General features: G+C 38.3%; 1 protein-coding gene and 1 pseudogene across 1 annotated transcript in view; both read right to left on the bottom strand.

The window, feature by feature from the left end:
- NDUFAF2 (NADH:ubiquinone oxidoreductase complex assembly factor 2) overlaps positions 1-22523 on the bottom strand; it is a 161902-nt gene that overhangs the window by 61768 nt on the left and 77611 nt on the right. The window lies entirely within an intron of this gene.
- On the bottom strand, positions 4073-7333 carry LOC125100182 (PRELI domain-containing protein 1, mitochondrial-like; annotated as a pseudogene).

Here is a 22523-nt window from a genome sequence, read left to right as displayed (position 1 = left end):
TTAGAAAATTATGCCACTTGTACAGCTTGGGCCTAGCTCAAACTTCATTTTCAGATTTGAAATGTAGAAGGTATGGCTGATTATTTGATTGGTTTCCAGATCCAAAGAGTTTTATAGAAATGGAGTGGTACTTGGTCATTTTACCAAAGATCATAAAAGAGTCAAGGACTGCTCTATTAGCTACCCTTACATAATTCACAGAACATATGACAGTTTTAAATATGAATAATTTAGTAAAAATAAACAGAGTATATTTTGTGGTGCATTAGTCTTAATTTTAAAAATACACACATTTATTTATTAATCCATGAAATTACTAATACTCTTCATTAATCTATTTAATTTAGTTACTATCAGGCACTACTTATCATTAATGAATAGAAATCTGTTTTGATATAGAAAGAAATCACATAATCACCTAATGAATTGTGATATTCATCTGCTTAAAAAGAACTATTCCAGTATTTGTGACCTACATCCTGAGTATAATACTGGGCTCAGCTGGTAAAAGGTTGAGGTGTCAATAATTTTCAATCTCTTCTTTAAAAGATCTTCCATAGAGGTTGAATTTATAAAACTGCTCAAAGCAGAGCTTCTGTACTTGAGACAGGGGTCCACAACACTACTTCACCTTTTGCCCCCTCCCCTTCCCAGGAGGCAACCTTCTCATAGTCTGGAGAGCCAACAAGCCCTATGAAAATCACAGATTCAGACCAAGTATCACACTTTTGAGACTGTGAAATGCACTCAAGCACATGTATTGGTTCCCTAAACAAAATCAAGGTCTTGTGAATGGCAGAAAGGGTATCATGTATTTTGCTTCTCCTTACCTTTCATCAAGCCATCTATTAAGAACTCCTGAGTAATCAGGTAGAAGACAATGCAGGATTTTCCCAGCAGTTCCACAGTCCAAGGAAATTTAAGGCCTACTTCAGATGTGGAGCTATAATTAAAAGCTAAAGCATGACTTAAGGCCTGCTTCCCATGTTTAAACAAGATGAGTTCAGTGAGAAATCATTCTCTCACTTGAGAGTGAGAGGTTCTTAGGAAGACATTAAAAGTCTGTATGGCAAAGAGGGAGAAACAACTTTTAGATTCACAAGTCCTCAAGGAGGCAGGCCTACTGGAGAAGCACTGGCAACAATTCCTTTAGCCCCTCAAACTTAGAAGATCCAGTGAGGAGGAAGAATTTGGGGTAGTCTAAGGCCAACCCAAGCAATGAAAAGACATAAAGGAAAGAAATTGTAGTAAGAGCAATTTATTTATAGTATCCCATTATTTTAGTCATTAGTTTTAATTTTCTCTACAATAAAACTTTGCCTTGGCTAATAACTAATAAAACTGGGTAACATAAATTTTACCTACGTTCTCTACTCCAGTTCGCTGGCAGAAAGCAAGGCTAATAAATTGTGACTTCACCAAAAGGAAGCCTGTAGAAGTATGAAATGTGAAGGCTGGCCACATTTTGCTTGTGCAGGTTGCAATAAAGAGTATTATCCTGTTATTCTTCCCTACTTATTCCTTACTTTCCATTGATGTTCAAAAAGATTAAAACTATAGTCACAAATACTGAAGATCTGCAAAACGGTTAATATTACTTTAAGATAGGTGTGTCCAAATCTATTGTGCACAAACGTAGACTATATCTACTCAAGGGTGGACTTGGTTGGTAATGCCTATCAGGATACTTACCTAAAAAAGAGCCAAAAGAACCAAAGTCTTGGGGGCACCTGGGTGGCTCAGTGGGTTAAGCCTCTGACTTCAGCTCAGGTCATGATCTCAGGGTCCTGGGATTGAGCCCCACATCAGGCTCTCTGCTTGGCAGGGAGCCTGCTTCCCCCTCCTTCTGCCTGCCTCTCTGCCTACTTGTGATCTCTCTATCTCTCTCTGTCAAATAAATAAAGTCTTAAAAAAAAAAAGAACCAAAAAGTCTTAAGCATTTTTTATTCTTAGTAATAAATAATAAAATTTAACATTTTTCCTACTTCTTGCTACTTCTTTATAAGACTCCAGGGTCCAGAGGTCATCTATTTTAGTCTAATTTTGCAAAATACCAATAACATTATGTTAATGTAGTTTATTAATTTCATCTGACTTATTTAGGAGATGAACACAATCATATTTATTATCAGATTATGTATATGGCATTTATTAGACACTTTATATTTTCTCTAATTCTCACAACAATCTTTATTTTTATAATTGAGTAATTAAAGCTCAAAGAAAAGGTGACGAGAAAAGGTGTGTTTTCAAGTCTATCTAATTTTTACACGGAAATTTAAGTCGACTAGTACAGTCACCTCTTCTGCTACAAAACCCGGTATATCAACATCATCCACATATAATCAAATTCATACTGCCTCTCTTATTTTCTCCTGCCTCCCTTTAACAATCCAGTTTAAAAACCACTTTGCATATACTTCCCAAATTCTCCCTTTGTTTTGAGACAGGAGAGCAACCTAACTATTGTATGACAACAGCACCACCTATTGGCTGTAAAGGGATTGGGATAATCTAAAATAGCACCTACTTCCTTACCCTTCAGAAAGACCAATGCATAATTTGAGTTCTCCTTATCTTCTGCCTTTTATTTACACCTATTTAAAAAAAAGTTTCAGCTGAGTTAAGTCCACTTAAAATTTTTTTCCTCATAAGTACATCTTTTTTCTCCATCTCTCCTTTTAAAAACCTGCAGAGTTCTTGCATCTCTCTTGATTCCATTGCTAACAAGTATGTGTTCTTGCTGATGTGCAGCATTTCAAATGAACTGTTGATTAAAAGGAATGTGAATTATTCTGGAACTTGAACTACCATTCAGAACACAATTTCAATGGAAAATGTGTTGAATTTGAACAAGCTGCTTACATGGAATTTTTGGAATTCAAGTAGGTTGTAGGTTGGAAACTTGTTACAATACTAAATATAATACTAAAACATGTAAAAGTATTGAGTCTTTCACTGTGCTTTCCAAGGCAAATAAAGGAACAGAATTGTAACACAAAAGCAATACAGCATATATTCCACCCCCGCTCAGAGTTGATAAACATTTTGTCCTGCAGAATTTGAATCTTGTACTACACAGTGTAGAACACTCGAATATTTGTTGACAACAATGATGAGGTCCTTGCTATTTTGCAGTGGCTCATTAAAGTCACACCAGTGATACAGGAAGGAACAGCTTCCATTATTTTGTCTTTTATCTCTATGGTGAAAACTACCAGGATAACATTTATAACTCTAATCACTTAAGGAGCTCTAATCATGAACTTCTGTTTAAAGCAATGCTCTACTTGGATGTCCTTATACTTCTGTGACAAAGAGTTCTATATCTTCCTGTAATATGTCCTAAGTATCTAATCCTTGAAGTCCTATCTTTATGGTAAACCCTGCAAATTCCCATCAAGGAAATTTTGTGCTGAAACAGGAGAAACATGTAAGATTGCTCAATTAAATTGATCATTATGAAGTCACTTTTGTTGCCGGTACCAATCAAGTAGCAATATGTTTTTGTCCCTTGGTGTGTGCCCAATATCTCAGTTCTAGAAACTGCTCCTGAAATTCTATTTTGAGTCCAATTTTTTTTATGCAGGAAAAGACCACCACTGCCCATAAATATTGTAACCAAAAGTGTTCTCACCAGCTTTGACAGAGACTATTCTTGATTAGAAAGAGAGATCCTGTTCTCTTACATTGAGATCTGTGGCCTAATCCTGATGTCTAATGCCCAGGTGTATGACTTTCTCCTCACTGTTAGCTATATTCCAGCCTTGCAAATCACCTGCCCAGCAGTACTTTATTGGCTCCCCAAGACTTTGGAAACCTATGGTGTTGGCTGTTTCATCAATAATTATGACATCCATCTCTCCCTATTCCCCACTGCTTTTCCTTTCAAATCTCTCAAATCCTTTGATAGTTCTATTATTTTACTCATTTCCTAATTCAAAAACTTCTCTTGTTTTTACAGTATGAATATACTTAACACTATATCTTTATGGTTAGGTTGACAAATATTGTTGTGTTTTTTACAACAGAAATTTTGTTTGGAAATTGACGTCTACTAATAAAGTACAAGTTATAAAGGGCAGAGGGATTTGAGCCAGGTGGACAGGCATCCTACCACACCAGGGCCTGGGCTAGCTACACAAACTGCTGCTGTTGCTACTCTTGGTGGCAAGAGGTTGTAGGCAAGGCCAAGGTTCTTGGCCTTCTCTGTAGCTGCGAGTGCCTTCTCCTTTTCCATCTCCTTGGCTTCCTTGGCTGTCTCAACAAGGGTTTTGGAAGGGGCCTCCCCCTGCAGCTTGGTCAAGATGTATTCAAAGCCCTTCACAGTCTTGGTCAAAGTACTTTGTAATAGAGTGAGGCCAAATTCCTGGAAAGCTCTGGAGGCACCCTAGGGGAGACTCAGGCTTCCTGGTGGATTTCGGTCCAGCCCCTATTCTCAGAGCTCATACAGTAAACACACCATTCCTCTACCACCATTATCTGGGTGTGGTTAATGTTCCACATGAAGGTGGTTATGGTCTGGTTCTGCAGGTCCACAACAGAATCCTCTAGGATGTAAACTACACTGATTGAGCAACGTTGGCAGCGTTGTAAAGTGTAAAGACAACGTTGTTGTCTTTACAAACAGTCATTGGGCTCTCGCGGGGCACCCTGCTGGTCCGGGCAGGAGACCCTGGTACTGGAGCTCCTGGTTAGAGGTCACCTCCCTGTGCACTGTGTCTTCCCTCAAGACATGTCTACTGTAGGGATTTGGGCACCGCTGCCAGAAAGCAGCAAACACTTGGTCCCAGGAACTACACGCATGCTTTGGCACAGGAAATACTTCACCACCAGCAGGGCAGCTCAGCATTCGCGCAACACCATGTGGGGTACGAAGGCCAGGTAGGGACTCAGGGCAAGCCCACCAGGCCCGCAGCTTATTCCCCTCAGTGCCGCACCTATGCAGCTACCTCCAGCCTGAGGCACTGCCTGCCACAATTGAAAAATTTTACAACTATTTTTTACAAACATCAATTGATTTTACTACTAACTCCCTCCCCAACAATGCCAACCTTTTAACAAAAATATACTAATATTCCTCTGATTTGTTCTTTTTACTTTAACGTTTACACCACCACTCTCATCCAGGCTCCTCTTATTTCATGCTTATATTAACTGAAAATCCTTTCTAATCATACTGTATTCTGGTGTTTATTCTTTATTGTTCAGAAGTCCTTTCTTTAGGGAACCATTTACTATTTCATTCCTTTTGATCGTGCTCTGTCCATTGAGGTTGGGGGAGGGAGGCTATTATCCCTCTATCCAGAAGTAGGATTGTGAACTAAATTTGGCCATAGTATTACAAATCTTTAGCCACAAAAATTATTTCAGGGATGGGCACGTGACACCAGCTGAGCCAATCAGCACTTCCTGAGATATTGTGCTGGAGGCCCAGGAAGACTCTTAACCTCTATGATCATAACTAACAAAGATCACATAGACCTGAAACTGCTGGGGCCGTTTATCTTACATTGTGGAGAAAACCTATCTATGAATGAAGCTAATTTGGAAGAAAAAAGGGTCATGTGATACAGAAAACATAGTCTCATGATATTGAGCACTTGAATCTAGTTCAATTTCGGTTCAATTATATTTTCTATTAGTTAGGGTAGGCTAAGCTGTAGTAGAAATGGACTCTAAAAATAAAGTAGCTTAAATAAATATATCTCTTTCTTATGTGACTGTCCTGGGTGGATGTTCAGGTAAGCCAGGTCTTCCCATACAGTCATTTAAGGATCCAGACTGACGGCTCTCTAGCCATCTTCAACATTTGATTTCCAAGGTTTCCCTAAGCACTGCCATTTCATTCAGCCAGAAAGAAGAAAGGGCACTGAGAAAACAAAAGGAGATTGTACTGGTGGGGCCAGGAAGTGACTGACTTCACTTCCAGTGACAATCCATTACAGAAAATGTGATCATATAGCCACACTTAATTTTAAGGAAACTGGTAAATGTAGTCTTCCTGTGTGTCCAGGAAGAAGGAGATAGTGGATTTTGGTGGAAAGGTAGTGGTCTTTACAAATACACTCCTGGATAAATCTAAATCAACAAGAACACTGTATACCGGGCCATATCATATTGACCCCAGGAAGGCTGTTACTGAAGTTAAATATCTGGTAAAATATTATTACCCATATTTTAGTGTTATCATAAAAAATACTCCAGAAGGAAACATAGCAAATCTATCAAAAGATGTTTTCAAGGATACTTATTCATTACATTGCATAAAGTCTAATCATAAAAACCATGGAAAAAGTCACATCAAATATCAGTACTAAGAATAATAGAAAAATAACAAATATCATTTTTCTCTTATAGGACTAAGAAAGATTAGCAATACTTACCCAGTGTTACTAAGGGTGCAAGAAAATTACCAAGTTCTTATAATGTTAGGAATGTAAATTAGCCAGAATGAACTGTGTTACCAAGTTACCATTTGTGTGTGGCCAAAAATGATCTCTAATGGCGTATTTACATGAGATTTTGTACTTTTTTTATTGGTTGATTATTTTTTAATAAGAAACTTTTTTTTTTTCAGAATAAAAGTAAAATGAGTTTATGGTTATTTTTGGAAGACAAAAAAATGGTCATATTCCTTCAAAATAGTTGTTCAGATGACTGATCTCATAGCTATGGTGAAGTTCTGACCAGAAGTCTGTCCCTTTTTGAGTTGGTTGCTACAAAGCTCAGAGATGCATTTGCAGATCACTTGGAGTGAATGTGCAGGTAACTGGAGTTTATATTACAGCCTCATATCTGGCCCCACTTTTCCCTCACCTCGATTTTACTTTCTCCCTTCAGTACGATCTTATACCTCTTTCTTCCAGTCTGCAATCTCAAATTCTCTTCTGGAAGAAGAAGGAGAATGATTTTATGACAAAATTTTATTGTATCACAGCTCTATCACTCTTCCTACACAAAACTTAAAATTCCACAATGCATATACATTTCTTAAAAAGAAAATCCAAATTCTTCACTTAGTGTTTACTCATTCTAAAAAAATACAAAATTTTAAAATACATTAAAAAGTACAATAAATATTTATTTATATAAACACAAATATACACACATACACTGAGTTCCTAGGTCTAACACTTTTCTGTATATGGGAGAAAGAGAAAGAAGGCTCAAGTTAGTCACAGTCTGGTCCAATGGTCTTAGCAATTTTTTTTTTTCAGGATGACTCACATCAGAAAACCTAATGGCCTCACATTCCCAGAGGCATACCAAGATGTATGCTATGTACAATTTGTAGCATGATAGCAACAACTTTGTCTCTGATCTGAGCCATAATGGCAGTCTCAGGGATCAGATGGTTATGAATACAGATTCACTATAATACAGAGATAAGTAGAAGAGAGAAAATGCTATCTGCTATGATACCACATAGGAAAAAATAAGGAACCTAGAATTGTGGAGTATAAAGAAATGGGAAACTTTCTGTAAGAGATACTCATCAAATAGGAGTTAGGCAGACAAAGGAGGATGAAAACAGATTTCAAGGACCATTCCAGAAAATGGAAAATTATAAAGACAATTGGATTTTACACAGGGAAGATGGTGAAAATATTTCTGGGTACTTGAATAGATGCTACCTTAAACAGGATGTCATCTTTTCGGCACCAATGAAAAGCCAACTAATCCATAGGACAGCATTTTTAGATATATGAAGCTGATTGCTCTGAGAAGCAAAATACTTCGTCTATTTTAATAAAAATAATTTAAAAATAATTTACGGTTTTTATTCTGCCTTAGTAAATTAAACACCCTTTTTGTGCACACACTTTATCTTTGGATCTCATGCTAATTACAAATAAGTAACATAGTACTTTACCATAAATAGGTCCTACTGGATTAGCTTTTTGACTTTTAAATGATCCCACCACAGCACAATAAGTCAGTTATCTCTTATTGCCAGTCAGTGTTACTGCTTCTAACTACTATCTATTAGCTTTTTTTGAACCTTTTATATAGAAAATTAGAAGGGAAATTGGCAGAGGAAGAAATATTATTGAGCTTCCTACATCCCTAACCTATTTTTGCATACTATACCAAGTTAGAGCTCTGGTGTGAGGATAGCTGTAGCCTGTACAACATTCAAAGTACATAAATTTTGTGATTTTTTTTTTTTCACACTACCTTGAGATTTTGTTGGATTTTGTTTCAGTCAATTCCCAGGCGAATTTTCCTGAATTCTTAAGCTGTCATAAGCCTTACGCAAGGTCTATCATTTGGCACACAGTGAAGTAGAAAAGGGTTAAGGTGCACAAGTTTCAAGTTTAGACTTTTGCTATAATCTCTGAGTGATACTAGACATTTAATCATAATTCCCTCTTCATCAAACTTTAACTTAAAATGTACTACTCTACCTCACACCCATTAGGATAGCTCCTGTTAAAAACAAACAAAACGGGGCGCCTGGGTGGCTCAGTGGGTTAAGCCGCTCCCTTCGGCTCAGGTCATGATCTCGGAGTCCTGGGATCGAGTCCCGCATCGGGCTCTCCGCTCAGCAGGGAGCCTGCTTCCTCCTCTCTCTCTGCCTGCCTCTCTGCCTGCTTGTGATCTCTCTCTGTCAAATAAATAAATAAAATCTTTAAAAACAAACAAACAAACAAAACAAAACAAAACCCAAAACCCAAATCAGACAAGTAATGACAAGATGTGGATACATTAGAACCCTTGTAGCACTGTTAGCAGGAATGCAAAATGGTGCAGCTGCTATGGAAAACAATATGGTGGTCTTCAAAATCATTAAAAATAGCATATTATATGATCAAACAATTCCACTTCCGGGCATATAAGCAGAAAAACTGAAAGGAGGGTCTCAAAGAGACGGTAGTACACTCAAATTCACAGCAGCATTACTCACAACTTCCAAAAGTTATAAATGACCCAAATGTCCACTGACAGATAAATGGATAAACAAAATGTGGCATATAGATACAACGGAATACTATTTAGACTTAAACAGGAAGAAAAACCATAGAATCAGGAAATAAAATGGTGGTTGCCAGGGGGCTAAGGGAAGAGTGGGGAACTGAAAGTTCCTGAGTTTCAGTTTTCCAAGATGAAAAGAGTTCTGGGGATTGAGATGCACAGTAAAGGGAAGGTACTTAATTCTACTGAAATGTGCATTTAAAAATGGTTAAGATGGTAAATTTATGTTATGTGTCATTTACTGTATCTTTCCATATATATAGAATTTGTAGATTTTGTAAACTTGGGAGACCCCACCATAAATTATTTTAAGATGTTATTTATTTATGTATTTTACAGAGGGAGGGAGAGAGAGAGTGCTGTACAGAAGGAAGAGCAGAGGGGGCGAGAGCAGAGATGGAGGGAGAGGGACAAGCAGACTCCATGCTCAGCATGGAAACTGACACAGGGCTCCATCTCATGACCCTGAGATTGTGACCTGAGCCGAGAGCAAGAGTCTGACACTTAACCAACTGAGCCACCCAACTGCCTTTTCCTTAACACTCTTAAAATTATTCTTTCAATGCTCATTCAAAGACACTATGGATTAGGTTAAAAAATGTCCTCATAAAGACAAGAGTGAGGATTGCACAAAAACGTGAATGTAGGGACGCCTGGGTGGCTCAGTTGGTTAAGCAGCTGCCTTCGGCTCAGGTCATGATCCCAGCGTCCTGGGATCGAGTCCCACATCGGGCTCTTTGCTTGGCGGGGAGCCTGCTTCTCCCTCTGCCTCTGCCTGCCATTCTGTCCGCCTGTGCTCGCTCTCTCTCCCTCTCTCTCTGACAAATAATTAAAAAAAAAAATCTTAAAAAAAAAAAACGTGAATGTACTGAATGCCACCGTACTGTATATTTTAAATTGGTTAATTTTGTTATGTGATTCTTACCTCAGTTAACAACAACAACAACAACAAAAATCCTCATATACATTTGGCATTTAAAGATTCCCAGGGCCAAGGGCTACAGGATGAAGAGCTGTGGCTAGTCTCAGCCACTGACTGCATTAAAACCTCACACAAGTCTGACAACATAAGAAGGAATGAAATAGGGCCACATGGGTGGCTCAGTTGGTTAAGCGGCTGCTTTCGGCTCAGGTCATGATCCCAGGGTCCTGAGATTGAGTTCCACATCGGGCTCTCTGCTCAGCAGAGAGCCTGCTTCTCCTTCTCCCTCTCCCTGCTGCTCTGCCTACTTGTGCTCTCCATCTCTCTGTCAAATAAATGAATAAAATCTTTAAAAATAAAAAAAGAAGGAATAAAATACTACAGTAATTCCTTAAATGTGGTGCTGCAACAAAAGTAGTTTATGGTAACAGTAAGATAGGAGAATGTGAATGGATATACTTTACCACCACCAGTACCGTAGACTAAATCGGTATATGAAAGGCAACAAGCCTGTGATTCAGGGCTCCTCTCACCTGGCAAACAATTCACTTACCAGGGCTGCAAGATCAAAGAGATAGTAGAATCAGACCTTGGAAAGCCCAAGAATGCGAAGACAAGGTACTTCGACTTTCTCCTTGGCACAACAGGGAGTCACTGGCAAGTTTCATAAAGCAGGACACTAACAGGTTCAAAGATGTGTTTTATTTTTATTTTTTTTATTAAAGATTTTATTTATTTATTGGACAGACAGACATCACAAGTAGGCAGAGAGGCAGGCAGAGAGAGGAGGAAGCAGGCTCCCCACTGAGCAGAGAGCCCGATGTGGGGCTCGATCCCAGGACCCTGGGATCATGACCTGAGCCGAAGGCAGAGGCTCCAACCCACTGAGCCACCCAGGCGCCCCTCAAAGATGTGTTTTAAAAGAAACACTTTGGTGACCACTTTGAGGGTGAACTGAAAGAAAGACTGGAATACCAGACTACACAATAATCCAGAGAGAGGTTTATAAAGTGGAATAGGCCAAACTTTGGGATCAAAGAGATACAGGGTTTAAGGGATGGTACTAGGAGCTTTTCTTAAGTTCTTCCTTATAATTTCCACTCTGAAGCCTAATATTATTTTTTGCATTTTACAGAAGAAGAAACAGAGGCTTGTCACAAAACAAACTTGGGTCAAGGTCACACAATTAGTTGGCAGAGAAACTGGAATTTTTAATTTCAGTCTATATGGCATCAAAGCCTGTGCATGTACATTTTCTACTACCCTGTGGTGTCAACCAATATGTAAACAAAATAGTTAAATTGCTTTATATAACAAAAATATAAGTCTGGGTTGGGGGGAGGGAAGGCTACATAGGGGATAGGCTGAAGAGTATTGGGGGTTGTATGTAAGTGATGAATTACTGAATACTACTCTATCCAAGTACTAACCAGGCCTAACCCTGCTTAGCTTCCGAGAGCAGATGAGATTGGGTGCATTCAGGGTGATATGGCCGTAGACCAGAATACTACTCCAGAAACCAATATTACACTGTATGTTAACTAACAAAATTTAAATTTAAAAAAGTAAGTTTGGGTATACTGAATACTTCCCATCAACAGCACAGTTAGCCCTCATGGAACATAAAAATCCATGTTTTATTCCTTAAATAACTTTTTAGTATTTAATGAGATCCTAAATTGCATGTACTAAAACCAGTTTTTAACTGGAAATAATTTAAAAAAAAATATATAGTCTTATTAAAAGAAACTCTTTATACTACGTAAGGCTAAGCTTATAAAAAAATTACTATGTCCTCCTGTAATCTATTTATACCATTTTTAATAAAACATTACATGAATATAATGGCTCAAATAGCATATAATTAGAGGCTGTAATCCACAGGGATATATTTGATCTTCAAAGTTGCACATTAAAATACTTTCTCTCTCTATATATATATTATATACACAACATACGTATATATAATATATATATATATGTATAACATATATAACATTTAACATGTGTAACATGTTTTATATATATATATATATATATATCCATATATATTTTACAAAGAATACAAAATTCTATATAAATGAAAAATACTTAATTTGGGAGATTAATGTATATTGGTTTTTAATATACCTTGGTTTCCACAGAGAAGGGAAGGATGATAGGGATGGGTGGTTTTACCATGTATGTTGTGTCAAAAACAACTAGAGACACAAACACAAAGCCCGACAAAACAGCCCTGATTGTGTGTTCCTTTGCCACCACTCACCTCTCAAATCACCTATTTTAAGGCACTGCAGTCAAACTTTGGTGTTCTTACAGTGTCAAAGATAATATTTTGCAGTGCCTGGTTGCTTCTAGCAAAAAGATGAGAGTAATGTCTAAATCACAAAGTAGAATGAGGAATGACACTTCTCTATTATAATCTCATCAGGAAAAAAGAAAACAAAGGTTAAGGGGAATATTTTTATTGAGGGGTTGGGATTAAGATCACCTTGGCTGGGCTGCAAGGCTGGTTCAACATCTGCAAATCAATCAATGTGATACAACACATTAATAAAAGAAAGAACAAGAACCATATGATACTCTCCATAGATGCTGAAAAAGCATTTGACAAAGTACAGCATCCCTTCCTGATCAAAACTCTTCAAAGTGTAGGGATAGACGGCACATACCTCAATATTATCAAAGCCATCTATGAAAAACCCACTGCAAATATCATTCTCAATGGAGAAAAACTGAAAGCTTTTCCGCTAAGGTCAGGAACACGGCAGGGATGTCCGTTATCACCACTGCTATTCAACATAGTACTAGAAGTCCTAGCCTCAGCAATCAGACAACAAAAGGAAATTAAAGGCATCCAAATCGGCAAAGAAGAAGTCAAACTATCACTCTTTGCAGATGATATGATACTATATGTGGAAAACCCAAAAGACTCCACTCCAAAACTGCTAGAACTTGTACAGGAATTCAGTAAAGTGTCAGGATATAAAATCAATGCACAGAAATCAGTTGCATTTCTCTACACCAACAACAAGACAGAAGAAAGAGAAATTAAGGAGTCCATCCCATTTACAATTGCACCCAAAACTATAAGATACCTAGGAATAAACCTAACCAAAGAGACTAAGAATCTATACTCAGAAAACTATAAAGTACTCATGAAAGAAATTGAGGAAGACACAAAGAAATGGAAAAATGTTCCATGTTCCTGGATTGGAAGAATAAATATTGTGAAAATGTCTATGCTACCTAAAGCAATCTACACATTTAATGCAATTCCTATCAAAGTACCATCCATTTTTTTCAAAGAAATGGAACAAATAATCCTAAAATTTATATGGAACCAGAAAAGACCTCGAATAGCCAAAGGAATATTGAAAAAGAAAGCCAAAGTTGGTGGCATCACAATTCCGGACTTCAAGCTCTATTACAAAGCTGTCATCATCAAGACAGCATGGTACTGGCACAAAAACAGACACATAGATCAATGGAACAGAATAGAGAGCCCAGAAATGGACCCTCAACTCTATGGTCAACTCATCTTCGACAAAGCAGGAAAGAATGTCCAATGGAACAAATACAGCCTCTTCAATAAATGGTGTTGGGAAAATTGGACAGCCACATGCAGAAAAATGAAATTGGATCATTTCCTTACACCACACACGAAAATAGACTCAAAATGGATGAAGGATCTCAATGTGAGAAAGGAATCCATCAAAATCCTCGAGGAAAACACAGGCAGCAACCTCTTCGACGTCAGCCGCAGCAACATCTTCCTAGGAACATCACCAAAGGCAAGGGAAGCAAGGGCAAAAATGAACTATTGGGATTTTATCAAGATCAAAAGCTTTTGCACAGCAAAGGAAACAGTGAACAAAACCAAAAGACAACTGACAGAATGGGAGAAGATATTTGCAAATGACATATCAGATAAAGGGCTAGTGTCCAAAATCTATAAAGAACTTAGCAAACTCAACACCCAAAGAACAAATAATCCAATCAAGAAATGGGCAGAGGACATGAACAGACATTTCTGCAAAGAAGACATCCAGATGGCCAACAGACACATGAAAAAGTGCTCCATATCACTCGGCATCAGGGAAATACAAATCAAAACCACCATGAGATATCACCTCACACCAGTCAGAATGGCTAAAATTAACAAGTCAGGAAATGACAGATGCTGGCGAGGATGTGGAGAAAGGGGAACCCTCCTACACTGTTGGTGGGAATGCAAGCTGGTGCAACCACTCTGGAAAACAGCATGGAGGTTCCTCAAAATGTTGAAAATAGAACTACCCTATGACCCTGCAATTGCACTGCTGGGTATTTACCCTAAAGATACAAACATAGTGATCCGAAGGGGCACGTGCACCCGAATGTTTATAGCAGCAATGTCTACAATAGCCAAACTATGGAAAGAACCTAGATGTCCATCTACAGACGAATGGATAAAGAAGATGTGGTATATATACACAATGGAATACTATGCAGCCATCAAAAGAAATGAAATCTTGCCATTTGCGACGACGTGGATGGAACTAGAGGGTATCATGCTTAGCGAAATAAGTCAATCGGAGAAAGACAACTATCATATGATCTCCCTGATATGAGGGAGAGGAGATGCAACATGGGGGGTCGAGGGGGTAGGAGAAGAGTAAATGAAACAAGATGGGATTGGGAGGGAGACAAACCATAAGTGACTCTTAATCTCACAAAACAAACTGAGGGTTGATGGGGGGAGGGGGTTGGGAGAGGGGGTGGGGTTATGGATATCGGGGAGGGTATGTGCTATGGTGAGTGTTGTGAAGTGTGTAAACCTGGCGATTCGCAGACCTGTACCCCTGGGGATAAAAATATATGTTTATAAAGCTGTAAAAAAAAAAAAAAAAAGAAAGAAAGGATGAATCCCCAAGTTTTGTAGCAACATGGAGGGGACTGGAAGAGATTATGCTGAGTGAAATAAGTCAAGCAGAGAGAGTCAATTATCATATGGTTTCACTTATTTGTGGAGCATAACAAATAGCATGGAGGACAAGGGGAGATGGAGAGGAGAAGGGAGTTGAGGGAAATTGGAAGGGGAGGTGAACCATGAGAGACTATGGACTCTGAAAAACGATCTGAGAATTTTGAAGGGGTGGGGGGTGGGAGGTTGGGGGCACCAGGTGGTGGGTATTGTAGAGGGCACGGATTGCATGGAGCACTGGGTGTGGTGCAAAAATAATGAATACTGTTATGCTGAAAAAAATAAAAAAAATTAAAAAAAAAAAAAAAAAAAAAAAAAAAAGATCACCTTGGCTGAGATTGGGAAATATGGTGATCAGCCCAGGTAAAATGGCTTCAAGAGACTTAGATGCCTAGGAGTTAGCTTTTGATAACTCCAACTTCTCGGTGCAAATTAGTAAGCTTTTCTTACCCCATTCTTAAACAAACTTGCTTATTCAACAAGAATCTCAATTTTATAACTCTAATGCTTCATTCTTCACATAAAAACAAAAACTATCCATGCCTTTGAAACTATGTGAAGTAACCTATCTGATTAAAGATCCACATTTTAAACTCAATATCCTTTTCAAAAAGTTTGAGTTAGCACCAACCCCAGGATACAAAAATAATTTGACAACTGAGTTATTTGCCAAGAAGTGATATGAATATTTATGTTTTTTTCTTGATGTAAAATGGATAAACAAGCAAACATATCTCCTCAGTAAAAGCCTTACCCAAACGTAATTTTAATACTCTCCAAATTGCAAAAAGAAGGAAGAGCCAAGGGAATGAATTTTTGTTTGGGGGGGATGAATTTTTAAACTTTGTTCCAGTATATATAGCTCTTTAAAAAATTAGATACTGGGTCTTATTCAGAGACACACTTAAATTTGTGATATGAAAGGGAAATAAATACATTTGTCAAAAATAAGAAGGCAATTTTAAAGGGGGAAAATACGATAAGAAACAAGACTCTTGATTATTTTTACTTCATGTTTAATAAATTGCTCTGGGAGTAAACTTTCTTTGCTCTTTTATTCTATCTGCCATGAAGTACGGATGATAAAGTCATTGAAACATGGCTAGAAAGGCTTTCCTTTCACCATAGTGAGAGTATATACCCTGAGATGAAGGCCACTTTAGCTAATTCTAGGCATTCACAGCATCACCCAAACACCCCATTTACCTCTTTTATTTTTCCCAGTTTTAAATATCTCAGCAGAAAACCTTGCGTGGAGGAGACATTACCCTGCGACAAGCTGGGTTGATTCATTTCTAAGTAGTGGGCTCTGTGGCAGGTTATAATCCTACTGACAAAGACAAGATTTTCATATTTAGACAACATGAGACATTAGAGGGAAGAGAGGAAAATGGCTGCTGTAACACTGAGGTCCACAGGCAGTGTGCACCTAGGACAAACCATGAGTTGGTTCAGAAATGCCTGAGGGCAATCCTCACCTCCAACAGTTAAGGTACTGTATTACTTCACAGGTCCCTACAATTAGGTAAGATTACCTTGGAATGCGTTCACACCAGCTATGTAGAAAAGCAAATGTTGAGTAAACTTCAGATATTTTTTAGGCAATTAGTTAAGAGCACAGACTATGGAAGGAAACCCCCTGGCTCTGAAATTTATGGGCTTTTATTCTTTAGTATTATGTAACTTCCTTGTATCCCACTTTCCCTACCTATAAAATAGGGATAATAAGAGGAGTCAAGATAGCGGAGGAGTAGCAGGCTGAGATGATGCCAGGTAGCAGGAGATCAGCTAGATAGTTTATCAAACCATTACAAACACATACAAATCCAACAGGGGATTGAAGAGAAGAACAGCAATTCTAGAAACAGAAAATCGACCACTTTCTGAAAGGTAGGACCTGCGGAGAAGTGAATCCAAAGCAACAAGTAGAAAGACCGCGGGTGGAGGGGCCAGCTCCTGGCAAGCAGCGGAGCAATGGAGCACAAAATCTGAACTTTTAAAAGTCTGTTCCACTGAGGGACATCGCTCCAGAGGCTAAGTGGGGGTGGAGCCCTCACGGGGAGTGTGGTCTCAGGTCCCGCAGGGTCACAGAAGGATCAGGGGTGTCTGAGTATCGCAGAGCTCGCAGGTATTAGAGCAGGGAAGCTGGCCACAGAGACGGAGCCGAGGAGTGAGCTCTCAGCTCTGGGTTACCTTAAACTATGATCTGTGGCACAGTCAGGCCACTGCTCTTTGAGCTAGGCCCCCACAAGTGGCAGATTCGGGGAGACCTCCGTGGAAGAACGGCAGTGATCTGCTGGGTCTGGAGACTCCAGGCAGGGCTGTGTGCCAGAGACAGAGTTACTTGGTCACAGGCCGGGTGAGCTCCGGCGAGCAGGGAGATGGGAGTGATTGAGTGCTTTTCTCTGAGGGAGCACTGAGGAGTGGAGCACTGAGCTCTCCACTCCTCTAGGCCAGAGACTGGGAGACCACCATTTTCATTCCCGTCCTCCAGAACTCTATGGAAAGTGATCAGGGAACAAAAGCTCCCAAGAGAAAACTGGAGCAGATTACTTAGCCCAGCCCCTGGCAAGGGCAGTGCAATTCACCTCGGGCAAAGACACTTGAGAATCACTACAACAGGCTCCTCCCCCAGAAGTAAAGCAAGAAATCCAGCCAAGACCAGGCTCACTTATCAAGGAGAACAGTGGAATTCCAGAGGAGGAGAAAGCAAAGCATGGAATTCATGTCTTTCTTCCCATGATTCTTTAGTCTTGCAAAGTTAATTAATTTTTTTTAATTTTATTTTTGTTTCTTATTCTAATTTTTTTAACTTTTAATCTTACCTCTTTTAACATTTTTAAACTAGTTTATCTTAACAATACCTTTCATAAAAAAATCTTTTTGAACCTTCATTATTATAGTCATATTTTATCCTTCATTGTATCTAACTTTATTTTTTGTATACACACAGGGTTTTTTCTTCTAAAAAATTTTGGGATACAACTTCTTATAATAGATCAAAATATACCCTAAATCTAGCATAGGGCTTTGTTCTAGTCTCCAGCCTGAGCAAATTCTACTTTCTTTTTCTTTCTATTCCCAACCAACTTATCTTATAAACTCCTTTTTTTAGAATTTTTAAAAAATTTTCATCTTTACAGTCATATTCCATACCTTCATCATGTTTACCCTTATTTTTGTATATATATGCATATGTTTTTCTTTCTTTAAAATTTTGGGAGGTAGTTTCTTCTAAGAGACCAAAGTACTCTCAAAATTAAGGGGGTGGCTCTGTCCTATTCACCAGTCTAATATCTATATTTTCTTTTCTCTCTCTCTCTCTTTATTTTTTAGTTTTTTTGAACTTCTTTTTATCCCCTTACTTCCCCCCAAGATTTGGGGGCCTCTTCTGATTTGGTTAACACATATTTTTCTGGGGGTTTGCCACCCTTTAAGTATTTTATTCTCTCCTTCATATATTCTTATCTGGATAAATTGACAAGGCAGAAAAACTCACTACAAAAAAAAAGAATAAGAGGCAGTTACCAAAGGCTAGGGACCTAATTAATATGGACATTGCTAATATGTTAGATCTAGAGTTCAGAATGACAATTCTCATGGTGCTAGCTGGGCTTGAAAAAGGCATGGAAGATATTAGAGAAACCCTGTCTGGAGAAATAAAAGCCCTTTCTGGAGAAATAAAAGAACTAAAATCTAACCAATTCGAAATCAAAAAAGCTATTAATGAGGTGCAATCGAAAATGGAGGCTCTTACTGCTAGGATAAATGAGGCAGAAGAGAGAATTGGTGATACAGAAGACCAAATGATGGAGAATAAAGAAGCTGAGCAAAAGAGAGACAAACAACTACTGGACCACGAGGGGAGAATTCAAGAGACAAGTGATACCATAAGATGAAACAACATTAGAATAACTGGGTTCCAGAAGAAGAAGAAAGAGATAGGGGAGCAGAAGGTATATTGGAGCAAATTATTGTAGAGAATTTCCCTAATACAGCAAAAGGAACAAGCATCGAAATCCAGGAGGCACAGGGAACCCCCCTCAAAATCAATAAGAATAGGTCCACACTCCGTCATCTAATAGTAAAACTCACAAATCTTAGTGACAAAGAGAAAATCCTGAAAGCAGCCCAGGACAAGAAGTCTGTAACATACAATGGTAAAAATATTAGATTGGCAGCAGACTTATCCACAGAGACCTGGCAGGCCAGAAAGAACTGGCATGATATATTCAGAGCACTAAATGAGAGAAACATGCAGTCAAGAATACTATATCCAGCTAGGCTATCATTGAAAATAGAAGGAGAGATAAAAAGCTTCCAGGACAAACAAAAACTAAAAGAATTTGTAAACACCAAACCAGCTCCACAGGAAATATTGAAAGGGGTCCTCTAAGCAAAGAGAGAGACTAAAAATAGTAGACCAGAAAGGAACAAAGACAATATATAGTAACAGTCACCTTACAGACAATACAATGGCACTAAATTCATCTCTCTCAAAAGCTACCCTGAATGTAAATGGGCTGAATGCCCCAATCAAAAGACACAGGGTATCAGAATGGATAAAAAAAAAACAAAACCTATTAATATGCTGTCTACAAGAAACTCATTTTAGACCCAAAGACACCTCCAGATTTAAAGTGAGGGGGTGGAAAACAATTTACCATGCTAATGGACATCAAAAGAAAGCTGGGGTGGCAATCTTTATATCAGATCAGTCAGATTTTAAGCCAAAGACTATATTAAGAGATGAGGAAGGACACTATATCATACTGAAAGGGTTTGTCCAACAAGAAGATCTAACAATTTTAAATATCTATGCCCCTAACATGGGATCAGCTAACTATATAAACCAATTAGTAACAAAATCAAAGAAACACATCGACAATAATACAATAATAGCAGGGGACTTCACTGCTACCCCCCTCACTGAAATGGACAGATCATCCAAGCAAAAGATCAGCAAGGAAATAAAGGCCTTAAATGACACACTAGACCAGATGGACATCACAGATATATTCAGAATATTCCATCCCAAAGCAAGAGAATACACATTCTTCTCTAGCGTACATGGAACGTTCTCCAGAATAGATCACATCCTGGGTCACAAATCAGGTCTTAACCAGTACCAAAAGACTGGGATCATTTCCTGCATATTTTCAGACCACAATGCTCTGAAGCTAGAACTCAATCACAAGAGGAAATTTGGAAAGAACCCAAATACATGGAGACTAAACAGCATCCTTCTAAAGAATGAATGGGTCAACCAGGAAATTTAAATTAAGGAAGATTTGAAAAAACTCAGGGAAACAAATAATAATGAAAACACAACAGTTCAAAATCTGTGGGACACAGCAAAGGCAGTCCCGAGAGGAAAATATATAGTGATACAAGCCTTTCTCAAAAGAAAAAACAAGAAAGGTCGCAAGTACACAACCTAACCCTACACCTAAAGGAGCTGGAGAAAGAACAACAAAGAAAGCCTAAACCCAGCAGGAGAAGAGAAATCATAAAGATCAGAGCAGAAATCAATGAAATAGAAACAACAAAAAAAACAATAGAACAAATCAACGAAACTAGGAGCTGGTTCTTTGAAAGAATTAATAAGACTGATAAACCCCTGGCCAGACTTATCAAAAAGAAAAGAGAAAGGAACCAAATAAATAAAATCATGAATGAAAGAGGAGAGATCACAACCAACACCGAAGAAATACAAACAATTATAAGAACATATTATGAGCAACTATACACCAGCAAATCTGACAATCTGGAAGAAATGGATGCATTCCTAGAGACATATAAACTACCACAACTGAACCAGGAAGAAACAGAAAACCTGAACAGACCCATAACCAGTAAGGAGATTGAAGAAGTCATCAAAAATCTCCCAACGAACAAGAGCCCAGGGCCAGACAGCTTCCCAGGGGAATTCTACCAAACATTTAAAGAAGAATTAATTCCTATTCTCATGAAACTGTTCGAAAAAATAGAAATGGAAGGAAAACTTCCAAACTCATTTTATGAGGCCAGCATTACCTTGATCCCAAAACCAGACAATGATCCCATCGAAAAAGAGACTTACAGACCAATATCCTTGATGAACACAGATGCGAAAATTCTCACCAAAATACTAGCCAATAGGATCCAACAGTACATTAAAAGGATTATTCACCACGACCAAGTGGGATTTATTCCTGGGCTGCAAGTTTGGTTCAACATCCACAAATCAATCAATGTGATACAACACATTAATAAAAGAAAGAACAAGAACCATATGATACTCTCCATAGATGCTGAAAAAGCATTTGACAAAGTACAGCATCCCTTCCTGATCAAAACTCTTCAAAGTGTAGGGATAGAGGGTACATACCTCAATATCATTGAAGCCATCTACAAAAAACCCACAGCGAATATCATTCTCAATGGAGAAAAACTGAGAGCTTTTCCGCTAATGTCAGAAACATGGCAGGGATGTCCATTATCACCACTGCTATTCAACACAGTTCTAGAAGTCCAAGCCTCAGCAATCAGACAACAAAAAGAAATTAAAGGCATCCAAATCGGCAAAGAAGCAGTCAAACTATCACTCTCTGCAGATGATATGATACTTTATGTGGAAAACCCAAAAGACTCCACTCCAAAACTGCTAGAACTTGTACAGGAACTCAATAAAGTGTCAGGATATAAAATCAATGCACAGAAGTCAGTTGCATTTCTATACACCAACAACAAGACAGAAGAAAGAGAAATTAAGGAGTCAATCCCATTTACAATTGCACCCAAAACCACAAGATACCTAGGAATATACCTAACCAAAGAGGTGAAGAATCTATAATCAGAAAACTATAAAGTACTCATGAAAGAAATTGAGGAAGACACAAAGAAATGGAAAAATGTTCCATGCTCATGGACTGGAAGAACAAATATTGTGAAAATGTCTATGCTACCTAAAGCAATCTACACGTTTAATGCAATCCCTATCAAAATACCATGCTTTTTTTTTTTTTTTCAAAGAAATGGAACAAATAATCCTAAAATTTATATGGAACCAGAAAAGACCTCAAATAGGCAGAGGAATGTTGAAAAAGAAAACCAAAGTTGGTGGCATCACAATTCCGACTTCCAGCTCTATTACAAAACTGTCATCATCAATACAGTATGGTACTGGCAAATAAAAGACACATAGATCAACGGAACAGAATAGAAAGCCCAGAAATTGACCCTCAACTCTATGCTCAACTAATCTTTGACAAAGCAGGAGAGAATGTCCAATGGAAAAAAGTCTCTTCAACAAATGGTGTTGGGAAAATTGGACAGCCACGTGCAGAAGAATGAAACTGGACCATTTCCTTACACCACACACCAAAACAGACTCAAAACGGATGAAGGACCTCAATGTGAGAAAGGAATCCATCAAAATCCTTGAGGAGAACATAGGCAGCAACCTCTTCGACCTCAGCCGCAGCAACTTCTTCCTAGGAACATCGCCAAAGGCAAGGGAAGCAAGGGCAAAAACGGACTATTGGGACTGCATCAAGATCAAAAGCTTTTTGCACAGCAAAGGAAACAATCAACAAAACCAAAAGACAACTGACAGAATGGGAGAAGATATTTGCAAACAACATATCAGATAAAGGGCTAGTATCTAAGATCTAT

The sequence above is a fragment of the Lutra lutra genome, chromosome 5, assembly GCF_902655055.1.
Source record: "Lutra lutra chromosome 5, mLutLut1.2, whole genome shotgun sequence".
In the NCBI taxonomy this organism is placed as follows: domain Eukaryota; kingdom Metazoa; phylum Chordata; class Mammalia; order Carnivora; family Mustelidae; genus Lutra; species Lutra lutra.
Note: the sequence above shows the minus strand (reverse complement) of the source record. Positions and strands in the feature narration are given on the sequence as shown.